Source organism: Marmota monax, unplaced genomic scaffold (genome assembly GCF_021218885.2).
Source record: "Marmota monax isolate L192 unplaced genomic scaffold, Marmota_monax_Labrador192_F-V1.1 WCK01_AAM20220418_F8-fsc00018, whole genome shotgun sequence".
In the NCBI taxonomy this organism is placed as follows: Eukaryota; Metazoa; Chordata; class Mammalia; order Rodentia; family Sciuridae; genus Marmota; species Marmota monax.
Genome location: NW_026692201.1, coordinates 22,704,997 through 22,724,306, shown reverse-complemented (window position 1 = coordinate 22,724,306; position 19,310 = coordinate 22,704,997). Strand labels below are relative to the sequence as shown.

General features: G+C 35.7%; 1 long non-coding RNA gene across 2 annotated transcripts in view; it reads left to right on the top strand.

The window, feature by feature from the left end:
- Window positions 1–19,019, top strand: part of LOC124080741 (uncharacterized) — a 42,559-nt gene extending 23,540 nt beyond the window's left edge. The window contains exons 2-6 of one of the 2 annotated variants that reach the window (XR_006847794.2): window positions 10,818–10,916; window positions 13,032–13,185; window positions 13,286–13,330; window positions 13,998–14,087; window positions 18,674–19,019. This is a non-coding gene — a long non-coding RNA (uncharacterized LOC124080741). The remainder of the gene's footprint in view (window positions 1–10,817; window positions 10,917–13,031; window positions 13,186–13,285; window positions 13,331–13,997; window positions 14,088–18,673) is intronic. The other variant, XR_006847797.2, reaches the window with a different exon arrangement.
- The last annotated feature ends 291 nt before the right edge of the window (window positions 19,020–19,310 follow it).

Here is a 19,310-nt window from a genome sequence, read left to right as displayed (position 1 = left end):
TGGAGTATTAGCTCAAGTCTTGGTAGTTGACCAAGTTGATTCAAGGACCTACCCTGGGTTTGCCTAGTTCTTCAATGCATAATTAAAATATACATACTTGGCAACTGTTATAATCCCATATTGTATTAAAAGATATCACACCAGAGAGGATATACAGGTGGCAAATTAACATTTGAAAAGATTCACAATATCCTTTGTCTTTAAAGCGTTTCATATTAAAACAGCCATTGGACACTCCTTTATTCCTATTAGAATGACTAAAATTTTAAAAAATTGACAATACCAAAAATGAGGAGGATATAGTGCAACACAAATTGTTACTGGATCCTGGGGGCAGCAGTGGGGAGCAAAATGGTAGCCTCAGTTTGGAAGACAGTTTTAGTTTCTATGTTACTAAACATAGTTTTGCTTTAACAGGTGATGAAGAAATTGTACTCCTAGGTGTTCATTCTACTGAGTTTTAAACACGTTCACCAAAAACATGAACATGATTCTGTAGCAACTTTATTCATGACTGATCCAATGTGGAGGTGACAAAATGTCCTTTAATAAAATAAGCAAATAAACTGTGGTATGTGTGTACAATGAAATAGTATTCATCAGTATAACTCAGAAATAACCCATCTAGCTATGAAATGACATGGAGAAACTTTAAGTAATATTTCTAGGTAAAAGAAACCAGTCTGAAATGGCTATATACCACATGATTCAAATTTTATGACATTGTGGAAAAGGTAAAACCATACAGATGATAAGAACTCACTGATTGCCATGGATTTTGGAGAAAAAAAGAGGGATAAAAAGCTAAAATACAGAGAACTTTTAGGGCATTGAAACTGTTTGGTATGATACTAAAATGCCAAATAAATGATATGACATTTTCATCAAACCTGTAAAACTGTACAACACAAAGATTAATATATGCAAATCATTTAGGATTTCAGGGGATTCCAAGAAAGAGTGCAGACTTTGATGAAAGAATCTAAGTGTATGTGAAATTACCTCACTGAAAAGGGTGAAGAAAAAGGTTCTGACTTAAGTACCTTTGAAAATGGAGTTATTAAGACTAAAGTCAAATACAAATAAACAAAAAATCTACACATAAGTACTACCTCTACTCTACATGTTTTTTTCAACATAGGAATAGATTAACAAATCTTATACTGCTATACATGTACACTGGGATTAAAAATTAACTGATGGGATGTCAAATGGTGAGATCCAGGTTTTTCACATTTGGAATTGAAGTACACAGGTTAATAAGGGCAATAAACTGGGATAATCCAGTTGGCAATGGATTTGAGCTGGAGACATAACCAAGAACTCACATTTAACTCAATACAGTTACAGATGATTACATACAGAAATCTTTATATATATGTATATACACACATGTCATCATACAAAAATATATTTCTTTGTTATGTCAGCTGAAAGGCATAAACAAAATAACAACTCAGATCTTGATTTCTAACACCATTCTCCCATTCTCCAGTACAAAGCAACAGGGCTCCTTAAAATAATGACAGTTTCTAGAACTAGGGAAGAAATTACACAAGATGAGCATAGACTTTAGAAGCTTGTAGTGCCAGAAATAAGAAAGGGCACAAAAATAAAAACAACCATGTTAATACATAAAGAGCACAGAAGTCAAGTTTCTAGTCAAAGATGAAACAATTTGAGCAACAAAGTAAATAAAGTGGCAGTGGATTATCATATAAAGTAAGTATTAATGAGCTCATAATGATGTAATTGAGTAATTTAACAAATTAATAAGTGAGAAATTAAAGGCAACTCTCTTATACACAAAATTCTAAGTAAATTATGTAAGACACTGTACCCTACAGGAGATGGAACATCACTCCCCCCTCCTTAGGTAATTTCTGTGCTTTGTAACTTCCTGACAAAGTGCACAATGTGGAAAAGGGGGAAAAAGAGTAGTCAAATAATGGAAAAAACTGAAAATGGAGATCAAGGTCGACATCATAACACACATGATAAAATGTATTAATAGTGTGTGCTCTTGATATGATATGATAAAAGGGCACTGTGTTCTTTCTCCCTAAAGTCTGTAAATCCAGTATAATCTAAGAAAAATATGAGGAAATTTTCAGTGGACAAGTGTCCTACCACATACCTGACTTACGTGCCTTAAAATTGTTAAAGGCATCAAAAACAAGGAAAGGCTGAGGCACTGTCACAACTAAGAGGAGCCTATGAAAACCTGAGAATCAAAAATTACGTGGTATACAGAATAGGATGAAATGGAATGTAGATATTAAGTAAAATCTAAGGTAATCTGAGCCAATTATGCATTTTAGTTTACAATAATTAAGTAAAATCTAAGGTAATCTGAGCCAATTATGCATTTTAGTTTACAATAATGTATCAACATTAGTTCATCAATTGTAAAAAAATGTACCATACCTCATGTAAGGTGTATATTTTGTATACTGAATACATAATACTCGTACTGTATATGTGGGTAATTTTTATTAATGGCTTTATTTTTAAGAATTTTTTTATATGTAATCTATATATAATATATTATCTATGGTAACATTAAATACTACACGCGATATATAATTTACATGCATAATATATACATAATAGTACATATATAATACAATATCTATCTACTATCTGTCTTCTCTCTATATATATATTTTTTTTCCTGTAAATTTTAAACTATTCAAAAAATGAAGTCTTTAATAAAAACTACTGGGAGATAAAAATGAAGCTGAAGTAAATAGTTTTTCAGAAATACAAAATCTGAAAGAATCTATCAATAGCAGACATTTATAGCAGGAAATGTTAAAGAAGGCCTCCCAGGCAGGAGAATGGCAGCAGATGTAAATCTACACATCAGAACAAAGAGCACTAGAAGCAGCAATGATGTGGATTGACATAACTTAAAAATAATTAACTATTTAAAATAAGAAATAAAAGTGATGTTTCATGAAGTATATATGTGTATATAAATTATATATCAACAATAGCATGAAGTTCAGGAAGGGAGAAATGAGAATAGACTGAGGCAAGATTTTTATACTACACATATTTGAAGATATAGTGTGACTGGATAAAGATGTATACTATAAATCCTAAAATAGCTATTAAAATAATAACAAAGCTATATCTAATGAGACAACGACCAAGAAAAAATAAAATCACAAAAATATTCAGTCTGTAATAAGGCAAGTAAGAAAGGAACAAAGAATAGAAGGATGGAGTAGAAAGCAAGACAACAGATTTAAACCATGTTAATAATCACATGAAATTTAAATGGTGTAAATACTCCAATTCAAGGCAGAGATTGTCCAATTATACAAAAAAGGAATACCAACTTATGTGTTATCTAAAAGAATCTCATTTTTAATATAAAGATACCAGCAAGTTAAAAGCAAAAGGATATAAAGTGATGTAAAGTGATATAAAGGATATAAAGGCATGTTAACACTAGTCAAAAGAAAACTGGAAGAGCTATATAACATCAGGATGGAGTTATAGAACTGAATGCCATTCACAAAGTAGCGTCACTTCACAATGATAAAGAGGTTAACTAAGAAGATACATATTCTATATGTTTATGCACTAATAACACAATATAAGCTGCCATATGTACTTTTAACTTTCACATAATCAGCATGAGATGAGGGTTGCACAGTCTGCTAGAACAGGTTACAAGGGTATTATTCCAAGACTGACAGCAAGTCTTGCTGGTTTTCTCAGCTGCTTGAGATATTACTCAGTTTTGAGCACCATGAGTCAGTACTGCTGCATTTTAAAAAGGGTGATATTTTGACATTTCAGGTGATTGTCTTCATAGATATTTTTATGAGAAAATACAAATAAGAGAGAACAGAGTCTGAATGTGATTTAACTGCAAATGGTAGTTGTTGAACTAGTGAAATCATTAAAGTTCTATTATTTATTTCATACAATATTCAGAAGATGTGCTGTTACAATATTGACCAAGTATAAATAGCTTCCTTTTAGGTGACATGATAGCAGAAGAACCATTAAAATAGTACTCTTATGAGTCATTTGATATTAATTTTTGATTCTCACTTCCTGAGATTTTTTTTTACAAAACACAATGCAATAACCTAGTATTTCTATATGCTATGATACAGAAATAGTATTCCAAAAATCATTCCATTTATGGCCAGAAGACTATGTAGTTGAGGAAGGTATGGGAGGTCTTATGTATGATGGATAATCCAGTGTTTCAATATTACATTTTCTGTTCCTTTTGAATTTAAAAGACCAAAGTTACCAAAAAAATTATTTAGGTTAGTCAGCCCATAACTATTTGATAGCAATTTGAACATCTCTTAATTTTCCCACTGATTTTGACTATATTATCTATTCAGAATTTAAGTAATGCTCCAAAGTTTAACAAGATTGTCCTACACTTTTAAGGCAATTCTTGTTACTTACTTTCCTGTTCCAGTGTTTATTGTAATTAATCTATATGCTTTTAAATGATTTTCAAAGTAAATTGGTTTAAAAAAGTTCCATAAATTACCTTTCTTAACTTCAGAATATAAAATAATTCTCCTATATAAATAGGCATGATATAAGGAACACATCATTATGTGCCTGTATAGTTTCATGTCTGTATCAGTTACAGTTCACTGGCCTGTTTTCCCAGATGTTTCAAATGTGCTGGTACTTTTATCAGTTCAAACTATTCATGACTAGAACTTGATGCTGCTCTTGCTAAAGTGTACGTGATTGAAAAAAATCCACTCCATAGAAGGCCTTAAAGACACTGGATGATTCTGGTTTGCATAACAGTTTTTCTTTTGCTGACTGTTTAACCAGTGTTTGTCTTGTGTGTAGGATGTATGACCTGACTGGGGTTTTTGGAAGAGTAAGGGAGGGAATGGAAACATACTGCCTATTGGAGGAATTGAGAAGGAAGTCAAGTGGGAGGTAGAGCTGGGGGAGTGGAAGCTACTACAGGGAGATAGATATTTAATAAGAAGACCTGAGATGATTAGTATGGTTGTAGAAAAAGTTTTTGCTATATGATGTGCAATGTAACCCTCTTCCTCTAAAACATCAGCAAAGACAGACATTAGACATCTTGAAGGGAGAAATGTGCTGAGCCTTGCCTCGGGGAGAAAGAATTATGATCCAAGGGACTCAGTGATAGTCAGATTACTCTTGCAAGGAGCGCTTCCCAAAGAAAGGAAAAAGAAGTTGTTCTCCTTTGCTATCACTCACTTTTCCTTCTGCTTCTGGGAGGGCAGAGTCCATTTTAACACAAAGGAAAACAAAATGAGATGGAGTTGACCTCTGGGAAAAGGAAATGTTGAGTCATTCATCAGACGTGTTCAAAACACAAGGGATTTTTTTCCTATTCTTCCTGTGCTTCTCACAGAAATGGAATAACTGAAGTGATTTAATAGCAAGTTTTCATTTTAAGGCCAGCAATAGCTCATCATACACAAATGTGACTCCAGCAATAGAAATGAGATGGCTTTTTCAACCATACACAACTGATGGGGAACAGAGAAGATTTGGAAAGCTGAAGTTGGGGCAGGAGGGCTTGCATATTATTTCAACACAACGAATGCATGTTTCGACATTTTAATAGAGAAACAAGGTTTTATAGCTTTTGGTATTTTTATATGCCAGTTTGAATCCAGTTCTGTGTGAAAAGAGGTTTTGGGGAAAGTGAAGTATGATAACTGAGTTGGGTTAAGAGTGTAAAGGACAGAGCTCAGCAAAGATCTAGTCAGTAGCAAGGAGAAGTTTAACTATTCTGGGAAGTATATTGAAAGCTTCTCTACTTTAGAAGCAGGTTCTATGTCTTAGTCACATTTGTATTTCTCCAAGATCAAATGTATATTTTGTGCTTATTTTGAGCCCTGAGTAGATTTAAATTATATGAAAGTTAGAGTTCCAGGTCTTCATGGGAGAGAGAGATTGGATTAATTCCTTTTATTCACGAGAATGAGATTGGAAGTATCCCTCTAGCCCCATACCTAACTTAAATGGTACAGTGAATCACTGTATCATGTTCTTACTCACTTCCTCCTTTCTTTAAAAGTGCTCATATTGTTACAAACATCCCTTGATCAAAACGACAGACACTTTCCTACTCAGCTTTTTGGAAGGGGGACATATCTTATGTCATTACCCCAAAATATTTTTATTAGAATTGCTTATTTATTATACTGAACAGATCTTATGTGATTGCTTGAAAAAGAAATGCTTTTGAGATATATGGTAGATATAGACAAAAGAAGCATTGTCTGAAATCCATGGATTTTCTTCAAATTTGTGTCCTACTTTCCTTTCTTCCAATTCTATAATTACTTTTCCTTTGTACTTTTTGTTCACTCATTCATCCTCTAGAATCCAGCTTGCGTTCCCATCACTTCACTAAAGCTATTCTTGTCTGAGCCATTGCTGATCTCCATGTGGCCATCAAGCCTTAGAATAAGCACATATACAACCTCATACTTGACCTCTCACCAAGTTGGATACCTTGGCTCAACCCCTTCCTTCTTTCCCCTCACCCACCTTTTAAAAAGAATTTATCATGTAATTATTTAACATATGATTAAAATGTTTTTATTTAACATATGATTAAAATGTAATTATTTAACATATGATTAAAATGTTTCAGCATACTAAAAGGCCAATGATAACAAAACAGTTAATTCAGTTATCAGATTTGACAAACAAAAACATAGAACACCCAGCCAAATTTGAATTTCAGATAAACAATGAACCCTTTAAAAATGTAAGTATGTTCCAAAATTGAATGAAACATACTTACATTTATAAAGTGTTTATTTTTATCTAAAATTCAATTTAGCTGGGTCATCTGTATTTTATCTGGAAATACATACTACCATGTCCAAATGTCCTTTCTTCATTACCCCAGAGGCAATAATTTCTAAATTTCTAATGTTTCTTAGCAATATAAAAAAATCTTGATTTTTATCCTTGGTTTCTCTTATGATAAATAAGCACTTAGCTTTCTTATCTAATGTTATTCTCATTTTTCCTTTGTGTTATAGGTGTTATATATTTCTCTCAATACAAGTGTATTTACTATATTAATTGTTACTTTGCATAATATTTGCTAAAATGCTAACATTTTCATGTTTTTATTCCATCATCTATAGGTAATATATTTTAACTTTTTCTAAAATGAGAGAATTATTTCTTTTGTCTTATATTTCATTTCTTTCCCTTTTCTATCTCTCACTTTCTGCATTCTGTGTTTGCCTTACTGAATGGACATGGTTGATGGTATTTGCCATTTATTCTGTAACAATAATTAGGCCTATAAATTGATCCTAAAAATTACAAATTAATGAAGTGCTGATGCTATTGTAACTTTGTAAATATTGTTCTCTGAAGAGAAAACAATGTCTGTTGTGGATAGTTTTCTACTTCATCAAAACAATTTCTTAAAGGTTAATTGAAATGCAGAATCTTATATATATATCATTGCTGTTTTCATACTCTTTTGCATTAAAATCTATTGATCTAGCTCATACTTTGAATAGCTTATGTACAATTTAGTAACATTGCGCATTAGTTATTCAGAAAACGTTGCATTAAAATCTATTGATCTATCTCATACTTTGAATAGCTTTTGCTTATATATGATTTTGTAACTTCATGCATTGGTTATTTAGAAAATGGTTCAATGTGTAGTATAGATCTTTGAAACGTTGATGTATTTCATTTTACAACATCAGAAGATAATATTTGATAACATTATTATTGTTCTCACCAGAAAAGTCTTTTAGTAGTGGAAATCTTTCAGTTCATAGTGGTGAAATGCATTCCACATTCTAATTTCTGCTTGAGAGTTTGTGTTTTATCATTAGCAATAAATACTGTCAGTTGTTTTCATTGACCCAAGTTTGTTTAATTCATTTTTAGGAAATGTCTGCTAAAACTCCAAGTTTGAATAACTATAATTTATGCAATAACAAAAACATCTTAATTCAGCTCATATCTCAAACAATTGCACAATTACTTATCTCCAAAAATGCCTAGCTATTTGTGTAAACAGAAGATTGTGCACACTTCTTTTTGGGGGAGAAATTTTTTATTAACATGTGTTAATTGTACACAGTGATGAGTTTCAGTGGATATATTGTAACATTTTTACTTCTAATAACCAATTATATTTAATGAAATTTAAATTAGAAATAATATTTCTATTTCTAAGCTCTTGTTTTCCACTTGTGGCACTTTTTATTCCTTTTATGTACAACAAAAAATTTCCTCTGGTATTATCTTCCTTGCTTATTAGGTGAGATCAAGAGCTGATTTGATACCACACTTCTTTCTTTGACAAAAAATATTTAAAAAAACATGTACTCAAGGGCCAAACTTAATAATATCAACAATTTTTACTATGTCAGCAATGACATTCTTAAATGAAATTTGTCATTTTGTTTTTTTAAACAAAGCATGGTAGAACAGAATCATTTGCCTACTGGTAATGCTTGGTACTCACACTGATTAATAGAGAGTTACTTATAACCACCAGTGCCTATCCATTATCACTCAGTGCATAATGTGGCGTTGGAAAGTTATATTATGCCATTATTACTTGGGAAGTACTTTAAATTTTTTTAAATTAATTAATTAATTTATTCTAATTAGGTATAGCAGAATGCATTTTGGTTCATTGTACACAATAACTTTTCATTTCTCTGGTCGTACACAATGTAGTGTTGCACCATATGTGCAATCATACATGTAACTAGGATAATGATCTCATCCATCTCATTCCACAATCTTTCCTGCCCCCATGCCTCCTCGCCTTCCCTTGCTCCCCTTTGCCCTATCAAATTTCCTCCATTTTTCCTATGTCCCACCTCCCATTATGGATCAGCATTCACTTATCAAAGAGAACATTTGGCCTTTGTTTTTTGGGGGATTGGCTTACTTCACTTAGCATGATATAAATTATGGCATTTTCAGGTAAATGAATGAAAAGTAGTTTTAATCTCCCAGATTCTTTGTTAATTCACAAATTTTACATTAAAATGCTTCTTAGGAATAGACATTATTTATACTCATAAGTCTTTAGAAGGTAGAGAATGTAGGTCTTCAATTTCCCTAGAGGAGACTTTTGTGGTATGTGTAACAGAAATTCAGAAGGCAAGGATCGGTATGGAGGAATAGCAACAGTTAAACATATTTTTTTTTGGACTCAGTTACCCTGTTTCAGCCCTGAGTCTTATTTCTCTCCTCTCACACCTGGCATATCCTGGGATGCTCCAGGCTGCAGTGCAGGCTGGGGCTCTCCTGAAGTCTGTTTCCCCTTCGTGTTCTCTGAGCTGTGGCTTCCTCCATCACAGTCACTTCCATCTGCTTTCCATCTCCTGAAATCATTGACACAAAGCCACTGACCTTGGTTCTTCTCCTGGTGACTTTGTTGTGGTGGTTTTATGAATTTTGAAAATTTTTTATTTACCATCATTTACTGTAGTCTTGGTATAGAAAGGGGAGAAATACATGCACTTATCATTTTACATTCTTAGGCAGTAATTCTCTTCCCTCCCACTTTGGCATCTCTGATAAGCCATTTCTCCAGTTTTCGCCTTTCTTGGTTGACTCTTTTGTGGCTCTTTCTTCTATACTGAATAGTTTCTCTTTTCTCTGTACTCTCTTGCTGGGCAATTCTGTCCACTGTATTGTCTTAAACTGTTTATCTACACCCTGACAGTTCTTACTTTGTATCTCCCATTGACCTTATTTCTGGACTCGAGATTATTCAGTTGCCTACTTGAAATCTTCACTCCAGTATTTCAAGTGTCAGTTCCCAGTATCCACTGCCAATCTATCTCTGCAGGATCTCAGTGGAAGACAATTCCTGTCTGTAGGGCATTTTCAAGTCTGGTTTCCTCTGCTTATTTACTTGCATGGCTTCTCATGCTTCTCATCCTTTGACCTCTGCCCCTCAGAGACACCTTCCACGATCCTCCTGTATAAATAGCACATGCCATTCTATCTTCAGCATTATTATTACCCTTCATAGAATGTTTCAAAGTATTTATTATGTTTATTTTCTCTTTCTCATTAAATAGTGATGCCCACTGCAAGTGGAGACAGCACCATTGTATTTACCACTGATGCTTCAACAGTAGCACAGGGTAGACCCATGGGTGGAAGTGTGCAAATACCTGTAGAATGAATCAATATGGTTTAAAACGAATGCTAAAACCTCCAAAAAGTATTTGTAAGCAGCTGAATAATGCCTTAAATAGATCTGAAAAATACTATAACAATCTGTTTCATTGCTTAATTTTTAAAGCACAATAGAAATCTGAAAACATGTTCAACCTGCAAGTTTCATTTGTCAATTATACCTCAATAAAGATGGTAAACAAATAAAGGGTGAAGAAAAAACCCTAATAGCTCTGAAGCTGACAAGCATAGTTTATTCCAGAAAACAACACAACAGACAGACATTATTTCCTGGAGGCCCTCAACCATCTATAAATGTATTACTCCAAATGAAAGTTTCTCTGAATCTTTTGCTGTTATCCTTACTTGACTCAACTTTATGAAATTAACATGATTTGTTTGATAAGAGCCACAGATACTCAGTTCAAAATGAATTATGAATCATGACGCCACCTGAGAACACAGGAATAATAAAGAGGCAAGACTTTCCTGCTAAGCCCAGACAGCTCTCTCTATTTCACTCTTTTAAACCTGCCAAATAAAATGTCACCAAATAGATCAGGAGGATCAAGAGCATCATCTCAATGTCAGGAGCAGCTACATTCATCAGGTATATGCCATTTATTCTGTTACAGATTCTTGGATTCATTCCCAAGACCCACACCTTCCAGGAAGAAACAGAGACACAAGATGGGTTATGTAGAGAACTAAAACTCAACCCAGGAGCTGACAGGGTGAGATGTTACTCATGACCATGGGTGTGGTGCTTTGTCCAACCTAATTTTCATCACAAGAGCCTTTTTAAAAAAATTATCTATTTATTTAAATCAGGTATATATGAGAGCAGAATGCATTTCGATTCATTGTACACAATTGCAGCACAACTTTATTTCTATGGTTGTACACGATGTAGTGTCACACCATATGTGCAGTCACACACATACCTAGGGTAATCATGTCCATCTCATTCCACCATCTTTCCTGTCTCCGTACACCCACCTCCCCTCCCCTTTGCCTGATCAACATTCCTCCATTTTTTCCCATGCTTCCCCCATTATGGATCAGCACCCACTTGTCAGAGAGTACAGTTGGTCTTTGGTTTTTTTGGATTGACTTACTTTGCTTACCTTTTAGTACTAGAAATCATTTTTGGGTCAGCAGTACACATGCTGTTAGCTAATATCATAAATATTATAATTCTTGATTTTAATGGAAAAAATCTTAGAAAATGTCATGTTAGGCAAATTTGAAAGTATAATACATATTTGATGGAGTTATAAAAGCTGCTTCTGTATAGTAATATGATCTTGTCTTATCACATCCAAGAAAAACAAACTGTTAGGGGAGAGCATCTGTCTTTGTCCCCACATCTTGTGAAACATGTGGACCATTTGCACTATTCTCCTACAGGCTGCTTCTCTCCTGTGGGGATGTTGCTCACAGGAAATCAGACTTGTAATGCTTTCCTCTGGTCTCAGGGGAGGTATAAATGAAAACAGGAGGGGCCCAGTATAAGGCCGTATCAATGGTTGCCTGGAGAGGTGAGTGTGGACAGAACCCCAGGTGGAGAGGAAGTTGCACTAATTAATTTGATATGACTGTACAGCTTCCTTGGCCTCCTAAGCCCAGGATGACACCTGCCTCCCTCTGTGTGTTCTAAGTAAGCTTAAAATGCTTTCTTTTGAGTGAGGCTGAGAGAGTTGAATTTGGAAGTTAAACCACCTAGATTTGAATACCACCTCTGCCACTTTCTAGCTGTATGACTTTAATAAGTTATTTAGCCTCTTTAAATTTGAATATTCTAATGTAAAAATGAACATAAAATTGGAAGTGTGTATGTGTGTGTGTGTGTGTGTGTGTGTGTGTGTGTGTTGAATCAGAAAGTTAAGTGGGCAGGAACACAGTCACTATCTCCACAGGACCCCACAGGTAGATGCCTTGAGACCAAGGTCAGGGTGCTAATAAACATGGGTTCCAGTTTGGGGTGTTAAGAGCTTTTTGAAAACAACATGAATTATTAATTGCAAGAGGGCAGTAAGGGGTTCAGAACATGTCACCCAAAATATGCCACTTTGGCACAGTAATTATTGTGAGCTAAAAGAAATTGAGAACCAGCCCATGCAGAAAAAGCTCTAAATCTCCATTCAATTACCTAAAATAAAGTATAAATTCCCCCAAAATCCTTTGCAAAGGAAATGTGTTATTTATAAAGGAAATTTTCATTAGTAAAGATATCTGAACAAGGAAGAGGGCTGGTCAGAGTTTTCTCACTGGAGAGATTTCCATGTGCATAATGAGGCAAACTTCATTCACTATGCATTTCCTTTCACTTTCCATAATTTTCCACCCTCCATCACCCAGAGTCCCAAATCTGTATTCTTCCATAGCTCTCTAGTGCAGGATGAGGAATATCTCCATCATCTGGCTGCTCCCCAGAGTCTCATGTGTTTCTGTGTTCTCCTGTGTACCCATGTAATTAAAACTGCTCCTATTAATCTTCCTAATGTTGAGTTAATTCTTATACCAAATAACCTAAAAGCATAGAAGGAAGCATGTTTCCCTCCCTATATGATGTTGACAATTCTGAGATAGTTCATCAAGATCCCTGCCTTTCTTCCAATGATATGGTCATCACAGAAGGAAATAGTCTAGTGACTTTTGACAAGTCTATAATAACAAAAGTAAAGCATCTCTGAGAATACTGTGAGTGGCAAAATTTGCTATTTGAAAACCACTTTTGAAGGTACACCTGCAACCTATGGCAGGTGGGACAATTATGAGACACAGACCCGTTTTTATAGACATTGTTATCAAATTTCCAACCCTCCTCCCTCTTTGTTCCACTCCAGGACCAAAGATCCCTGTCTGAGGAGTTATGGTTAAACCGAAGAAGCAGCAACTGTTGCCAGCCCCATGTTGGCAGTCAGGTTTATCCAGCTCAGGGAGAAAATCTTGGTATGCCAATTTTTATACTGCCAACCTTTGCAGCAAAGCCCAATAAAGGTAAGTGGTATTTACAGTTTGTTTTGTTGTTTGGTTCTCCATATTTTTCTTTAGCTTAACTCAATGGTAATTAGGTCTAACTTCATTCTCATTTAACCAGAAACATCAGTTTGCAGTTCACTGGCAAAAATGAAGACCTCTAAAGGTATTTAATCATATACATATCATTTAAGTAGGGACATGGAAAGAATGTAAAGAAGCCTGATTTTCAACAGCCTTTTGGAAAATTCTTCATGAATTTTTAACCACAAGAGGGCAGGAACTTGTCTTTATGACTCAGCTGAAGGATGGTTCTTCATAACTCTCTGGTTTCATTTGAAGTTCAGTAAAAAGAACATTATCCACTAAATCATCAGTATCGCTGGCTGTAACACCTTGAGTTTCCCTTGGAGACTTGGTTCTGGCATATAAATCTGTAACCAGCCTCAGATACAGGGAGAATCATGGTGAATGCCAATACACAATAATTCCTACTCCCACAACACCAACAAGAAGAGAGCTCTTCCCTGGTATGACATTTGAGGCATTAAAGAGAAATATCTTGGCATATGAATTTCCACAGTCATGATGATCTGACAAAAGGTCTATGACATTCCTAGTTCTGTGAGACATAGCCTATCTCTGGTCCATGTCACAGAATAGACTGAATACCTGAAAATAAGAGGTTTGTAACCCCCAAAGTAACTAGTGTTAAATCCATGTGAGAAAACAGGACACATAAAGAACCAAGGAGGAAGATGAGGAATTAAGTTGTCATTAATCTTGTTCCTTCAAGTAATTGATCTTGTTCCTACTTCTATCCTTGACCCTAGAAACAGAAAGCTACACAAGAACCACACAAGATTAAAACTCATGGGACTCAAGCTCTACTTCCAGCTCCAGTCTTCAGAGCAGGAAAAAATGTGAGCCACCAACACATGATCTATATATGTATTTATGCATGCATATATGTATTTTATACATCCTGGAGATTGAACCCAGAGGCAATTAACCACTTGGCTATATCTCCAGTCCTTTTTATTTTTTATTTTTCTAATTTTGACACAGGGTCTTGCTAAGTTGCTGAGACTGGTCTCAAAATTGTGATCCTCCTGCCTCAGCCTCCCAAGTAGCTGGGATTAATCACATGGATTTAAAAAACATTGTATTTGAAAAATAAAGTTCTCAATAAGCTTATACTTACTTGTAGTGACAGGAAATGCATAGTAGGTCTCCTTTTGGGGTGCCACCTCTACTTCCCTAGGGTTAAATTATAGTCTCTGTTGATTAATGAACCCAGAATACAGGAATGCACACCCTAGTGTTTGGTTCATCATGATCATGCTCTCTTGGAAATAGGTAGTTTTGGTGTAAGGAATGTCTCCAAGGATGGCAGGTACTTCTGGGTCCATCTTCCAGGGCACATGACATTCTCATACAGGATGTATGTGTCTCAGAGTGTCGTGAACAAGCATAGCACTAATCTCCATTCCCTACTAGATAATCAAACCCTCCTCTCTTTAGTCTCAAGAAAACACCAAAGCCTTTCTTTTCCTCAAATTGATACAGTCCCGTTTTTCCCAAATTTTGGAGTCCTATCATTTTGCAGATTGTGTGGAGCAATTACTTTCTTGAGCTTATGCTTCCAAAAAACTTGAGGCTGGGTTTACCTACAAGTTACCCAGCAACTTCTGCTTTTAGCCCCACAACAGAGTCTGTTAGACATAGGAGCAAAAAGTGGTGGCCTTTTCAGTGTGGGGAAGGGAAATACATCCACCATATTGAGAATGAAACATAAATCCTCCATACATTGTCCTGTCCCACGCCAGTGTGGGTAGCACAAGCAATTCAACCATCTGCTCCTGTTCCACATCCCAGCTTTGAATCCATAAAGAGGTTGACATGAGAAATCCATATCATGCTAGATGAAATAAACCAATCCCCAAAAAACAAAGCCAAATGTTCTCTCTGACATGTGGATGCTGACTCACAATTGGCGGGGGTGGGGGGATGGAAGGTCACCAGATTGGATGGGGGAAATGGAGGGGAAGGGAGGGAGAATGGGAATGGGAAAGACAGTAGAATGAATTGGACATAACTTTCCTATTTTCACATATGAATATACGACAAAGCTAGGTCAATGCTTAGGATTTTCCAGTAGTACGAGCAGCAAAGGAAGGTGGCATAGATGCCCTTAGATCAGCAGAACCATGCATCTTCAGCAGCAGAAATGAAGAGAGGCCAGGAGAAAAATGGTGTATGCTGCATGGATGCTGTGAGGACTTATTTTGAAACATTTCAAACATTTCTTAGTGCCCTTTGAAAATAGCTGAGGATGGAATAGGACATTTTGCAAAAGGTTTGAGGTCCTATAATATTAAGTGGGGGTTCAGAGCTAAAGAAACAGTTTATTCCTATTAATATGACCTCTTTTTTGCCCTGTGGTTCATGTGGCCTGGGGAAAACATAAGTTACATTTTATTTAAGTCTCTTTGTAGATGATTATTACTATTTTTCATGGTGCAGCAAACATTTTACCAACATATAGCCTTGAGATGGTCTAAAAGTCATGCGTTTTTCCAGCAACCACCTAGAGGCATTTGGAATTGGATAACAGAAATTTGCCTTCAAGAAACTGTCTTATGTATAAACTGTGTAAGAGATAATAAGTAGATGATCATAATGGCATAGTTCTACTAGAAATGGGGGCAAAATATTCTAAGGGTAAAAAATATTTTATATTAAAATGGAACAGAAATGAAGAGTGGGTGGCTGGCCAATAAACCAAGTGTGGCTATTTATATGAGGCACTGGAAAATAAAGATTCCTAATTTAGCTTAAAATAAGATCCTGTGGCTGGGCACGGTGGCTCACACCAGTAATCCCAGCATCTTGGGAGGCTGAGGCAGGAGGATAGCAAGTTCAAAGCCATCCTCAGCAAAACGAGGTGCTAAGCAACTCAGCAAGACCCTGTCTCTAAATAAAATACAAAATAGGGTTGAGGATGTGCCTCAGTGGTCGAGTGCCATGAGTTCAATCCCCAACACACACACACACACACACACACACACACACACCCAAATAGATTCTAAATCCTATCTTCGTAGGAATTTCAAACAAACGGATGTTTGATGTTTCTGTAGCTATCCTACATAGTACAGTATATAGGGGTACACCAATCTATTCACTCATACATTAATTATATTAAACTTTACTTGATAATCTGCTGTATTCTAGGAGCTGAGATATATGACATATAAAAGTAGAGAAAATTCAAAGATGAGTAAAATATAATGCTTTTGCTCAAAGACTTTGAAGCCCATGGGGTGAGTTGGGAGAAAGATTGAGACACTTAAATAAATCATTACAATATAATATGATAAATGAATTTAGGCAATTCTGGGATATAAAAGTCCTATCCATGGGAAGCATGTGACGTGATAATATGTGATCTTTGAGTTGGATCACTGGAGGGGTAGAAGGTTTGATACCTTTCCTCAAATATCAGGAGGTTCATGGCCAACGTCCCTATAACAAAGAATAGAATAACAAGAGGAAAGCTTAATGAATTTAATTAATCAGTTTTTCTTGATGTGGGGATTTCAGGAGTGAAGATCTAAAGACCCAAGGGAAACTATATATTTTTATGCTTAGGATAGATGAAAAATAGATAGCCATGTAGAAATGTTATTGGACAAAAGAGTGTGATATACTGAGTAAAGGTAAGGGGGCAGGAAACTCACCAAGTTCTTTCTGGTCTGGTTTTTCTTGGCTTTTCTATAGAACACTCCTTCTTCCTGGGTATAAGTCAGGACCCCCCTGTAGGGGAGTCTTCAAGACAGAAATGACAAGGAAGAGAGTCACCTCTCTGGATTTTTATAGCTTGGTTTTGCAGAAAAGAGGTTTTAATTTCTATGTCCCACTTTTAGGCAGGGGAATTCTGATTTCTATGAATTGCTTCAGGGGGAGAAAGACTGGCAGGCGACAGGAAGATAGGAGGAAATCAGAGAGATCTTTTTCCTGAGGACTCCCAATATCTCTAGGTCAAAATACTCAGCATACTAAAGTGCTATTCTTTGAGGTGTAGTGTTCTGAGCCCCAATATCATGAACAATAAATAAGACTTTATTAAAGTCCCAGATAGAGCATTTAATATCAAACCTTGAGAAATTATAGGGAACATTATTTTGGAAGCATAAGAAATAGTTGAGTGTGGCTAGAGCAAAAGAAATACACCCAGGACTGGGGAAGATGAAGCCAGAAGGACAGGTTGGAGGCTTGTGTGCCATCCTAAGGAATATGGATGACCTAGGGTAGTGGTAACTCTTTAAAGTAACTCTTTAGTAGTGGTAACTCTTCAAAGGATTTTAAGCAACAGAATGACCTGTCAACATTTACAAAGTACCTATTCAGTGCTGAATACTGTTGAAAGGACAGAAAGAGTAGGCCTCTGGAAGCTACAGTTCTATGGAAGAATCAACCACATGTTCTCTATATACTTTTTCAAAGTCTGCTGTAAAATTCTCTACCTGACTAGTGTAGCTTTAATAAAGTCTTATTGATTGTTCATGACATTGGAGATCAGAACACCATACTCTATGCTGGGAACATGATCTATACAGGATGTGTTGGGTTTAGCTCAGCCTGAAAAATTCAGAAGGGTTTCCAAAAAGATCTGAGCTGAATCTTGGAGTCTCATAGGCTTTCAGAAGTGTTCCTGGATCATTGTAAACACAGTAGTATTTGTTAGATAACATTTTGTTTAGTGTCTCCAAAAGCACATGCACATAGTAGATGGATTGTCTCATGCTATAGCAATGAAGAGATGACAAAAGTGGATGAATTTGAATATTTAGGACGTCAAATAACTAGAAATTGGACATTTATCGAGTGAGAGAGATGAAAGAGGGAAAAGGGTAAGGATGCAGCAGATATTTTTTCTGGGTTACATAGAAGAACACACACACAGGGCAAAGTGACTTGCTTTTGGACTCTGAGTTGAGGCTTCTCTGAAATTTGCATATATCTGTTCAGAAGACTGTAGGTAAACAAATCTACACTGAGGTAGGGAGTAGGGAATATGTGAAAAGATGGCAGACTGAGCACATTTCTGATTCTCTTCCCATCTCCAGAGCAAAAGGAAATAGAAAGTGAATAAAAGAAACTCAGTGCTGGAAATCAGCATGGGAGACTCTCAGAGTTGTGGTTAAGATAGGAGGTGTCCCCCAAATGCTCATGTGTGAGACAAAGCAAAACAATTTAGAGGTGAAATGATTGGGTCATGAAAGCCTTAACTTAATTAGTACATTAGTCCACTGACATGGATTAACTGGGTGGTTAATTTTAAGTAGATAGGGTGTGGCTGGAGGAGATGGGTCACTGAGGGCATGTTGTGGGGTTAATATTTTATTCCTGGTGAGTGGAGCTTTTTCTGCTTTCTGATTGTCATGTCTTGAGCTAGGCTTTCCTCTACCACACTCATCTGCCATGTTGTTCTCCCTCACCTCAGGCCCAGAGTAATGGAGTTGACTGTCCATGGACTGAGACGTCTTAAACTGTGAGCACCAAAAAACTTTTCCTCCTTTAAAATTGTTCTTGTTGGGTCTTTTGGTCACAGCAGCAGAAAAGTGGACTAAAACACTTAGGGACTAGAAATTATGAGAAATCTAAAAAATAAAGGCAGATAGATTGGACTGAAGAAAAAAGAAATACCAGAGTCAGCTTAAAACTAAGACAAATTGGGAATAATTTTGAAGGAGCCTCAGGTATAGACCCTGCACGTATAGAGATTAGAAGGGGATCCAGGGCATCAGAGTAATTGTCAGGCATTCTAGGAGCATCCAAATGGTCAGGCCACTTTTTCAAAAAAGGATTTAAGAACCAAAAGATTCATAAAACACAGTGAAATAAAGGGTTTTTAAGAAAAAATTAAAATTAGAATATGCGATGAAGTTTTGTGTATAGGATATTAAAAATCATGCCATGAAATTTTACATATTTGATAGATAGAGGTAGGTTACATATTTTGCTGTGAAATTTCCATCAAAGGGAGCAAAAAACCAGAATTACCTTTATATATCTGACAGGATCCTGCTTCCAATCTGGCTTAGAAAAGCCCAGCTTGAAATTCTATTCATGCCCAAAGG